We start from the raw sequence: 10,274 nt of genomic DNA, 5'->3' as shown, positions 1-10,274 counted from the left end.
TTTCATGGGGTTCCTGCTACTCCTCTCCAGACTCTCTTAAAGAAGTACTGGAATAGTGGGATTGCAGGGGGGAGGAGCTTACTTTTTAAAGCTACAGTTTAATTTAAATTCCAGCTTTTATTTACTAATACCCCAGAATTAACCTCTGTCAACTCAGTGATAGATTTTGGATAGGTGCCTACTGTAGGTGAAGATGCTTCAAGCCTTGGAGAGATAAAGTACCAACAAATCAGCTTCTGTTATTTTTCAAGCACAGCCTGTAAAATGACAGAAGCTGATTGGTTGGTACTTTATCTCTCTCCAGGGCTTGATACACCTCCCCTACATTTTTCAAGAAGAAATTGGAATATTTTTGAATTTTCAATTTCAGATGTAATTGAGGGTCCAGGGCTTAGGGAAATATTAATGTGTTGCAAAACCATTTCCCTATTTAAAACTGAAGCACCAGATACTGCTTCTATCACTACAGTGATACAATGTGGATAGGTGCCTAAAGTTAAAAGCACAATTTCAGGCATTTTTGGAATTTTCATTTTCAGCCAAAATTGAGGATTTGTGTCTTAGGGAATTTTTCACGTGCTGCAAAAACATTTCTATCTCCTAAATTGCTTTGTAGGCTATCAGGTCTTTCCCAAAGAGGAATCCATGCCTGGTCTGGTCCAGAATGAAGGATATAGTCAATCTTCAAATTATTGCCAGAAAATTTTCATTTGGATCACACGAAGTGGATGCCACATTTATTGAGAAGACCCCAAAAAGTTTTAGCATCACCATCATATTTGGTAGGCATAGGTATGTGGAGTATAAGTAAGAAGGAGAAGCACATGATGGAAGAAGGCCCTGCTAGCAAGAGCTTACATTCTAAATGGGAGGGGCAGACAGACAGGAGTGACACAGATGGGGTAGACAGTGAGGAAGGAGCATGGAGCAGTGGGTTAGGATGAGAGCTGGAAGGCTTTGTAGAAGTGGGTCTTGAGAGCCCGTTTGAAGATTATTAGGGAGGTGGAGAGTCTGGTAGAGAGAGGTAGGGAGCAGCACAGGCAATATCGTGGAGACAGGAAGTAATCGATTGGCAGAAGAGAAGCAAAGTGGGCAGACAGGTGTTGAAGGGAGATAAGGTCAGAGATGTAAATGGGGGTGGGTTGGGTGAGGGCTTTGTTAGTGTGAGAAGCTTGAATTGGGTTCTGAAGGGGGGGCAGTGTAGGGATTGTAGGAGAGAGGAGGCAGATGTAAAACATTTTGAGAGTAAGATAAGCTAAGCAGCTGCATTGAGAACAGATTGGAGTGGAGAGTCAGGGGGCTAAATAGGTGGACTTTACAGTATTCCAATCTGGAGATGACCAGTGAGTGGATGAGGGTCTTGGTAACAACCAGGGTGAGAAAAAGGGTCTTAACTTGGAAATATTTTTGAGATGGAAATGGCAGTACTGCGAAAGATACTGTGTATGTGGTTTGAAGGAGATGGAGGAGTCAAGGATAACTACAAGACAGCGCACTTGGGTTATACATAATGAAATTAAGGGAAGATAAACAAGCTCAGTCTTGGATATGTTAAGTTTAAGAAAGCGCTGGGAGAAGACTTCCGGTGGGCGGGGCATCCAGCATGGCTGCCTTTTAATTCTCCTCCTGGAAGAAATAATTAAAATCCAGCTTAATCTTCCAGAAATTGGGCAGTCAAAGCTGAATTGTTCTGTCTGATACTTAGCCCTAGTAAAGAGGAATCGCTTTATATCAAGAATTTATATCAATATCTTAACTGAGGTCTTTATAACCACCAGAGTTTGGCCATATTCCTGGATGGCCTGCATGACAGCCTGACTTAAGGCGCGAAACTTGGCGTGGGGTATTGAAGCTACTGATAGGGACTCTATACCTGCTGATGAGCTTTCCCCAACGCTTGTACCTCGGAAACCGTGCACCGGGCTCGGTGCTATAACAGTGTGCCACTACCTTTGTATAGCCTGCGGGAGTGCTGAGACCATCGGACTGCCTTCTACTTAACGGCTCTGGTGGCTGCGGCTTGCAGTCTCCGGAGCCTTACCTGTGATCGCCAGTGTTTAGAGGATCTAGGCGGGTGGCTCCAGGGTGTTCATCCAGCTGGCGTGCTGCGCATAGCCACGGTGTTCTTGGAGAGGTGACGATGGGCCACTGCAGAAAAAGCGGCTGGGAGACTTCTGAATTACAGTGGTTACCTTGGATTCCTGCGTGTGGTACTTGCTGAATCCCCGTTAATGGATCTGCGGTCACGCAACCCTTGCCGTGGGTTCTCCATTTGAGACTGTGCTCTATTTGGAGTTTCCTTGCCGGGACCTTGAACGACCTGCCGGAATTGCCACTCAGCGTGGCTGACTGGATTGCATTCGACACTGCTGGGCTGCTGACCGGTGCAGTTGCCTGGGATACCCTTGTATATCTGTCCCCTTGTCTGCACCCTGGAGGAGGTTAGCACACCCGTGGCACCTTTCTGCAGTAATCCGACCTCCCCTGCTGCATCTCGATCATGACATATCTATTGGTGACGCTGTGACCTTGCTGTGATCTGGACTGGGTCCCCTGCGCGAGGACTCCTACTTTTAGGATACACCTGTACATGAGTCGCCTCTCTTGATCATCCCGTCATCCAAATACGAGGTGTCCTGCTGGAGGTTAGTCTGGCACTCCTGTTTCCTTTGGTCAGTGGGAATTTGGATCCTGGCTACTGTTCTCTTGTTAAATACCTCTGACATAATACGGACAGTACTCACCTGTTGTGCAGCCCGTTGGCCGGGTGAGTCAACTCTCCTGGGCACGTTCGACCAGTGTGGTCGCACAGGGGTGCCACCCCATAGAGAACGCACCCCTCCCAACCATTCCCGATTTCAGCGGGACAGTCCTGTTTTTCGGGCACTGCCCCAATGTTCCATCCACTAGCCAAAGTGTCCCGCGGGCGATCGGGAGTTGTGCGGCGGTGTCGGCCCCCGGAGAAAAGAATGGATGCTGCACGCATGTGTGTGGCTTCCTTTCAGTGCAGTAAGAGGACTGGGGGCAGCCCAGCTACTGACGGAGTGCTGGGAGCGCCCTCAGCCTGACGTCAAACAGGAGGCGTGCCATACGGGCGCCCCCAAATAATGTCATTTAGGGGGTGTGGCTTATGGTAATAAGGACATGCCCCAATCTTCGCTCGCACACGGCTAAGCTGCGCGCAAGTGACTGGTGACTCAGTCCGGTTCTATACAGGGTGCGGCTCCTCCTGGGATTGCAATAGGTGCCTTTTATTGAGTGAATTATCCACTGAGGTTACCTTTGCCTTCCCAAATGGTATATATACACTCTCCTCTCTGTATGTTTCCCCTTTGTCCCTCCCACCCAAACCATTCTCTACTAATGATACATATCCCAGAGTATTTGCCTAAGTTGTCAACATATCATATTATCTTATTATAAAATCTAATTTTCCATTTGGAAGATTTTTCTATTCTGAAAATTACTACAAGATAACACTGCCACCTAGTGTTCAACTACAAATATTGTTATTGTGTATTTGAAAATTCCTATGTTAGGCAGAATATATATTTAAATTGATCATTTACCACATTATTTAATGGTGTTACATTCTAGTATTGCTGTTTTATAACTAGTCATTTGTCTAGAGGGTAACAGATTGATTGTTATTAAGTATAACGGAGATTGGATTTGGTCTTTTTATCTCATCCATATTTCATGTTTATATATTCTTGCTGCATGATACTTGTAAAGGACTACTGCTCCCAGCAGCATATTCTTGCTGCATTATAATTGTTTGTCCCTGCCCGAGCTGTACTAGGTAAAGGACTACTGCTCCCAGCATATTCTTGCTGCATGATACTTGTAAAGGACTACTGCTTTGAACAATTAACTTAGATGTAATGTTAAATTAAGTAGTATATCACTGCATAGTATCTGTAGTTGTTGGTTTAGAATATAGTTTTATGTTTGTGTTTTCTTAGTTCAATGCAAGGTATATAGACCCAGATGCTAGCTTAATGGTATGTTCTGTTTGTTTGTTTAAGGTAATTTATTGCTTGCAATAATAGTGGGAGTGTTTTGGGGGTTGTTAGAAATTAGTGGTTTCACATGCTAGGTCTCCTATGTAAGGTTCATTAGAAGGCTGGACTAAGCCTTGGCTGGGTGCCCTATCTTTAGAAGTGTCCTATTTTAAAAGTGTCAACTTCTTTTTAAATCGATTAATTGGCGTTATATCAGCGTTAAACAGCAGTGAAACAGAAGGAAACCCACCAAACTACAAACAACAACCTAATTAATTGGACAAAGTGGAATGAACAATTGTGAGTTCACAGTCTCCATACTACTAGCTCCTGTGGACACATAACCAGGACTTTCATTATTGAACTCCCTGTCTGGTGGCTGCATAAACCTGGTGCATCCCTTGCTACTATTGCTGCTGGCTCTGTGCTTTACATATAATCCTAATGCATGCTTATCTGTGTTATGTCAGTTTTCCTCTATAATAATGTACTTTTACCTTAGCTCTTTTTCTAAGTCTTATATCTAGCTCCTACCACTGTATATTTTACTATTTAATTTCTGCTCCCACCAAATCTCCACTTTTTTATACTCAATAATAAACTTTTGCAGTACAGACTCTTTTCCCACACTGCACTATTACTTGAGTTTCTGGAAATCTGCTCTCTCCTACATTCTGTCTTCATTCCTACTTTTAACTTTTCTTCCCCTATTTACATCATCCTTACTATTACCATGTTTTCTTCAAATCCCACCTTCACTCAGTGTCTACCTAATCTTTTGTTCTGCCCCTTGCTTCCACCTTTATCCTTTCCCCCTTGTCTCCTCCACTTCCTCTTCCCCTTATCTCCTCTCCTCTGTTTACCTTCCTCCCCATCTTCTCCCATTACTCCACTTTCATTCTCTTATACTCCACAGGGGTCCTACAACCTCACTGCTAATCCCTCCTCCCACTCCCCTCTCCATGTCACTTTACCCCACATCCATCCACACATCATTAATTTCCCTTCCTGCCCACCTTCTACTGGCTCCCCTTCTAGCACTGGAGTCCGCACCATCGCTACACTCTATTCAGCTCGGTCCCCCAAATTAATCTCACCCCCACGCTATAGCAACCCTGATAATCTCATTCAAATCTCTCCAACAAACTCTGTCCCTCTATCCTGTGCCCTCTGGAATGCCAGGTCAGTCTGTAATAAACTGGTCCCAACCCATGACCTTTTCATCTCCAACTCCCTGAATCTCCTAGCTATTACTGAAACCTGGATTTCACCCTCTGACACCGCTTCTGCTGCAGCTCTCTCCTCTGGGGGCCTCACCTTTTCCCACACCCCACGACCTGGGGGTCGCCATGGTGGTGGTGTTGGGGTCCTTCTATCCCCTGGTTACTCATACCAACCCATTCCCTCTGAACCATCCCTCACATTCTCTTCATTTGAAGTCCATGCTATACGCCTCTTCCACCCAGTACACCTCCAAGTAGCTGTCATTTACCGTCCCCCTGGCCCTCCCTCCAAGTTCCTTGACAACTTTGCTTCCTGGCTCCCTCACTTTCTCTCCTCAGACCTTCCCTCCATTATCCTAGGTGACTTCAATATTCCAATTGATATCCCCACAGAATCCTCTGCCTCCAAACTCCTCTCCCTCACATCGTCACTTGGTCTCTCCCAATGGACCTCCTCACCCTCCCATGTGAGTGGCCATGTGCTTGATCTGGTATTCACACACCGTTGTGATATTTCTGACCACCTCAATTCCCCATTCCCTCTTTCTGACCATCACCTTCTCTCTTTTAACCTGTCCCTCTCTCCTTCCCCTCCTCTACCTCCAAAAGCCTCCTTTACTAAGCGTAACATTGACACTATCGACACAGGTTCCTTTTCTTCCCTGCTTGACTCACTTCTCTCCCCCATCCTCTCTCTCTCCTGCCCTGAACAAGCCGCCTCCCTATACAATGCCTCCCTTACTTCTGCTCTGGACTCTGTTGCCCCAGCGATCACTATTCACACTCGCAGATCTACTCCTCAACCCTGGCATTCCAAATGCACCAGATACCTGCAAAAGTGTTCTCGAACTGCTGAGCGACAGTGGAGAAGATCACGCTCTAAGGCAGATTTTCTCCATTTCAAATTTATGCTCTCATCCTATAGTGCTGCGCTCTCCCTCTCTAAACAGTCATACTTTAAGAACCTCATCTCCTCTCAGTCCTCTAATCCCCAGCGTCTCTTCACTACTTTCAAATCCCTCCTTCGCCCACCCCCTCCTCGTCTCCCCTCCTTGCTCACTGCCCTTGACTTTGCTACCTATTTTACATCTAAAATTGATTCCATACGTCAGGACATCATATCCAATCAGTCCCCCAGCTCTCCACCTCCTCCTTTCCCTAGTCACCCCTCCCCATCAACTTTACCAACTCTAACATCCTTCTCCCCTGTATCTGGAGAGGAAGTCATGGCCCTCATCCGGTCCTCCCCCCCCTTCCACCTCCCCCCTTGATCCCATCCCCTCCCGCCTCCTCCGCTTCCTCTCTCTCTCAGCCTGCTCCCATCTTGCCCACCTCATTAACCTCTCCCTCTCATCAGGCACTGTTCCTTCTGCATTCAAACATGCCCTTGTCTCCCCCATTCTTAAAAAACCTACCCTTGATCTTAACCTTCTTTCTAACTACCGTCCCATCTCTCTCCTCCCCTTTGCCTCCAAACTCCTTGAGCGGATTGTCTACAACCGCCTTACCACTTTTCTTTCCTCCCACTCCCTCCTTGACCCTTTTCAGTCTGGCTTCCGTTCTCTCCACTCCACTGAAACTGCCCTCACAAAAGTCAGCAATGACCTCCTTGCTGCCAAATCCCAAGGCCACTACTCTCTTCTCATTCTCCTTGATCTCTCTGCTGCTTTTGACACTGTGGACCACCCTCTCCTGCTGAATATCCTTCACTCCCTTGGTCTACGTGAAACTGCCCTCTCCTGGCTGTCATCCTACCTCTCTGACCGATCTTTTTCAGTTTCCTCTCACGACTCCTCTTCCCCTCCACAGCCTCTTACAGTAGGTGTTCCCCAAGGTTCTGTTCTTGGTCCTCTCCTATTCTCCCTCTATACTTCCTCTCTAGGTGAACTCATCAGCTCTTTTGACCTCCATTATCATCTCTATGCTGATGATACTCAAATCTACCTTTCCTCCCCTGATCTCTCCCCCTCTCTTCTGACTCGTATCTCCAACTGTCTCTCTGCTGTCTCTTCCTGGATGTCCCAGCGATTTCTTAAACTTAATATGTCTAAGACAGAGCTAATCATCTTCCCACCCTCCCACATCACCTCACTTCCCACTATTTCTTTATCAATTGATGGAATAACTATCTCATCTAGTCCCAAGGTGCGCTGTCTTGGAGTTATCCTGGACTCATCCCTCTCCTTCAAACCACATATCCAGAACCTTTCACAGTCCTGTCGTTTCCATCTCAAAAATATTTCTAAGATCAGACCCTATCTCACCCAGGATGCTACTAAAACCCTCATACACTCACTGGTCATCTCCAGATTGGACTATTGTAACCTCCTCCTATCTGGCCTCCCCAAATCCCATCTCTCTCCTCTCCAGTCTGTCCTCAATGCTGCTGCACGGCTTATCTTCCTCTCCAAACATTCTGTATCTGCCTCCCCTCTCCTACAAGCCCTACACTGGCTCCCCTTCCCTTTCAGAGTCCAATTTAAGGTTCTCACGCTCGCTCACAAAGCCCTCACCCAATCTTCTCCCATATACATCTCTGATCTCATCTCCCTTCACGCTCCTCTCCGCCCTCTTCGCTCAACTAATGCACGCCGCCTTTCATGCCAGCTGATTACTTCCTCCCACTCCCGCCTCCAAGATTTTGCCCGCACTGCTCCCCACCTCTGGAACTCTCTCCTACTCCGCATCAGACTCTCCACCTGTTTGCAATCCTTCAAACGGGCTCTCAAGACCCACTACTTCATCAAAGCCTTCCAGCTATCATTCTAACTCCTTGCTACATGCTCATTCGTCCCCATCTACCCCATCTGTGTCAACCCAGTTTGTCTTCCCCCACCTTTTTAGAATGTAAGCTCTCACGAGCAGGGCCATCTACCCTCTTGTGCTTCTCCTTACTATAGTGTAATTTACTTCTTACTCACCACTAGGGCACCTAACACTTGGTTGCTTATGCTCTGTTGCTTATCTGGGTGATATGGTCACTAATGTAGCAATATATATTATCCATGTCCTGTATTGTATTGTTCTGTAAGTCACTTGTATACAATTTGTTTTTGTACTTTGTAAGGCGCTGCGGAACACTTGTGGCGCCATATAAATAAATGCTAATAATAATAATAATATATTTGTGGAGATAACAAGGAAAAAGGGTACTATCTACTTCCTGGGAGATTTCAGTGCTTTGAACTTACTTTCAGTGCAGCAACACTGCCATCTAGTGTTATAACACAAATAATATTATAGTACTACTTAGTATATTATATATTATATTATTATAATTATAATATTATTATAGTATTACTACTGCTTCATATAAATTTGGAAGATATCACTGTGACTGTGATAGAAATTTGGAGACATGTAGTCTCCTCCATCATTAGAGGCATATGAGCTGTATTTAAATATCCAGGCCTCTCTTATAAGTTATTCTATATCGAACCTGTTATTATTGCTCTCTGGGACGTCCATTCCAAATCTTTTACGTGGTGAACACACCGTGGTATGGAAAAATATTTAGACAAGCCTACTTCTTCCCGTAGTGCTAGTGTGACATCAGATACTCAAATGGGTAAAAGTAGACAAACCATAAACAAATCCTCCCCTCCACATTTACTAGCTTAGGGGACTCCATCGGACCAAACTGCCGGTCCTAATTTAGGGATCTCTGTACCTACATCTGAAGATAATGCTAGGATGGTAATTGAAAAATTAATGCCTTTAATTGATAAAAGATGTGAAGACCTCCATACCAGGGTTGAGGCTTCTCTAACAAAGATAGACTCATACTGCTCGCATACTAACACTGGAGCAACGAGCGAGTGACACTGAAGATTCAGTCCACACCCTGCAAGCTACCATAGACAACCAGGCTCAAACCATACAATCCATGTTGGCTAAAATGGACGATTTGGAAAATAGAGATAGGAGAAACAATTTGTGTTTTGTTGGTATCTCTGAGTCAATAAAAAAAAGCCCTCAGCTAATGGAATTCATTAGTGTCAATATACACCAAGCATTGGGGATTTATGACGAATCCTCTGGTGCAGATTGAGTAGGCCCACAGGTTAGGCCCTGATCGAGACGGAAGACCTCGCCCCACTGTTCCAAAATTTTTGGACTATAGGGCAAAAGAAAAATTAACTGCGTTCCGGACCTCTCAAGCCCTGATGATAGACGGTCAGAAGATCCAAGTGTTTCAGGACTTCTCGGTACTTGCCTCCCAGAAAAGGAGGGAATTCTCTGACGTGTGCAAACTGTTAATAGATTAGAATAGACGATTTGCACTAATGTATCCGGTTAAACTATGGGTGATGGAGAATGGTCGCCCCTTATTTTTCACTGATGCCCAGAGAGCTAAAGACCATTTTTCTAGGGGTCTTCCACTTTCCCCTGCCCATTCTAATGATTGATAGTCTATATATACATCCCACAGACTATCTTTCCATTTTTTCTAATTTTTACCGATATAGCGAAACATTAGTAAGAATTGCAGTGGTAAATAGCGTTTTGCCTTATTAACAGCCATGATTGGTAACAACTTCTCACCGGTGGTAACTTTAATACCCCTTTTCCACCAAAATTCCGGCTCTGACTCGGAGTTGAAACAGAGTTCCTATCCGGATCAGACCCGGAATTTAGCCGGCGCCGACTCGGGATATTCCCAAGTCGGCGCCGCTCACACCGGAGTCGGGTCTGCATAGACCCAGCTTTCCCGGCGTGAAAGTGGACGCTTGGAGATGATGTCATCTCCAAGCACCACTGTAGCCGGACCAATCGGCCGGCTTGCAGCGCACTGCGGGTCATCATGACCCGGAGTGCGCTGTTCTCACAGCAGGGTTTCACGGACTACGCCCGTGTTAAACCCTGCTAGTTACCTGGGTTGGATTGCCGAGTCACTCAACCCGGCGATCCAACCCTCACCCCTTTTACACCAGGGAGCTGCCCGGGTTAACCCTGCAGTAACACGGGTTTTAGCTCCGGTGTAAAAGGGGTATTAGTTACAATAGAGATTTAGGTCAATGATTCAATAATCATTTTCTGTTGTAAT

This window comes from Taudactylus pleione, unplaced genomic scaffold (assembly GCF_031769625.1).
Source record: "Taudactylus pleione unplaced genomic scaffold, aTauple2 ptg000707l, whole genome shotgun sequence".
Taxonomy (NCBI): domain Eukaryota; kingdom Metazoa; phylum Chordata; class Amphibia; order Anura; family Myobatrachidae; genus Taudactylus; species Taudactylus pleione.
Note: the sequence above shows the minus strand (reverse complement) of the source record.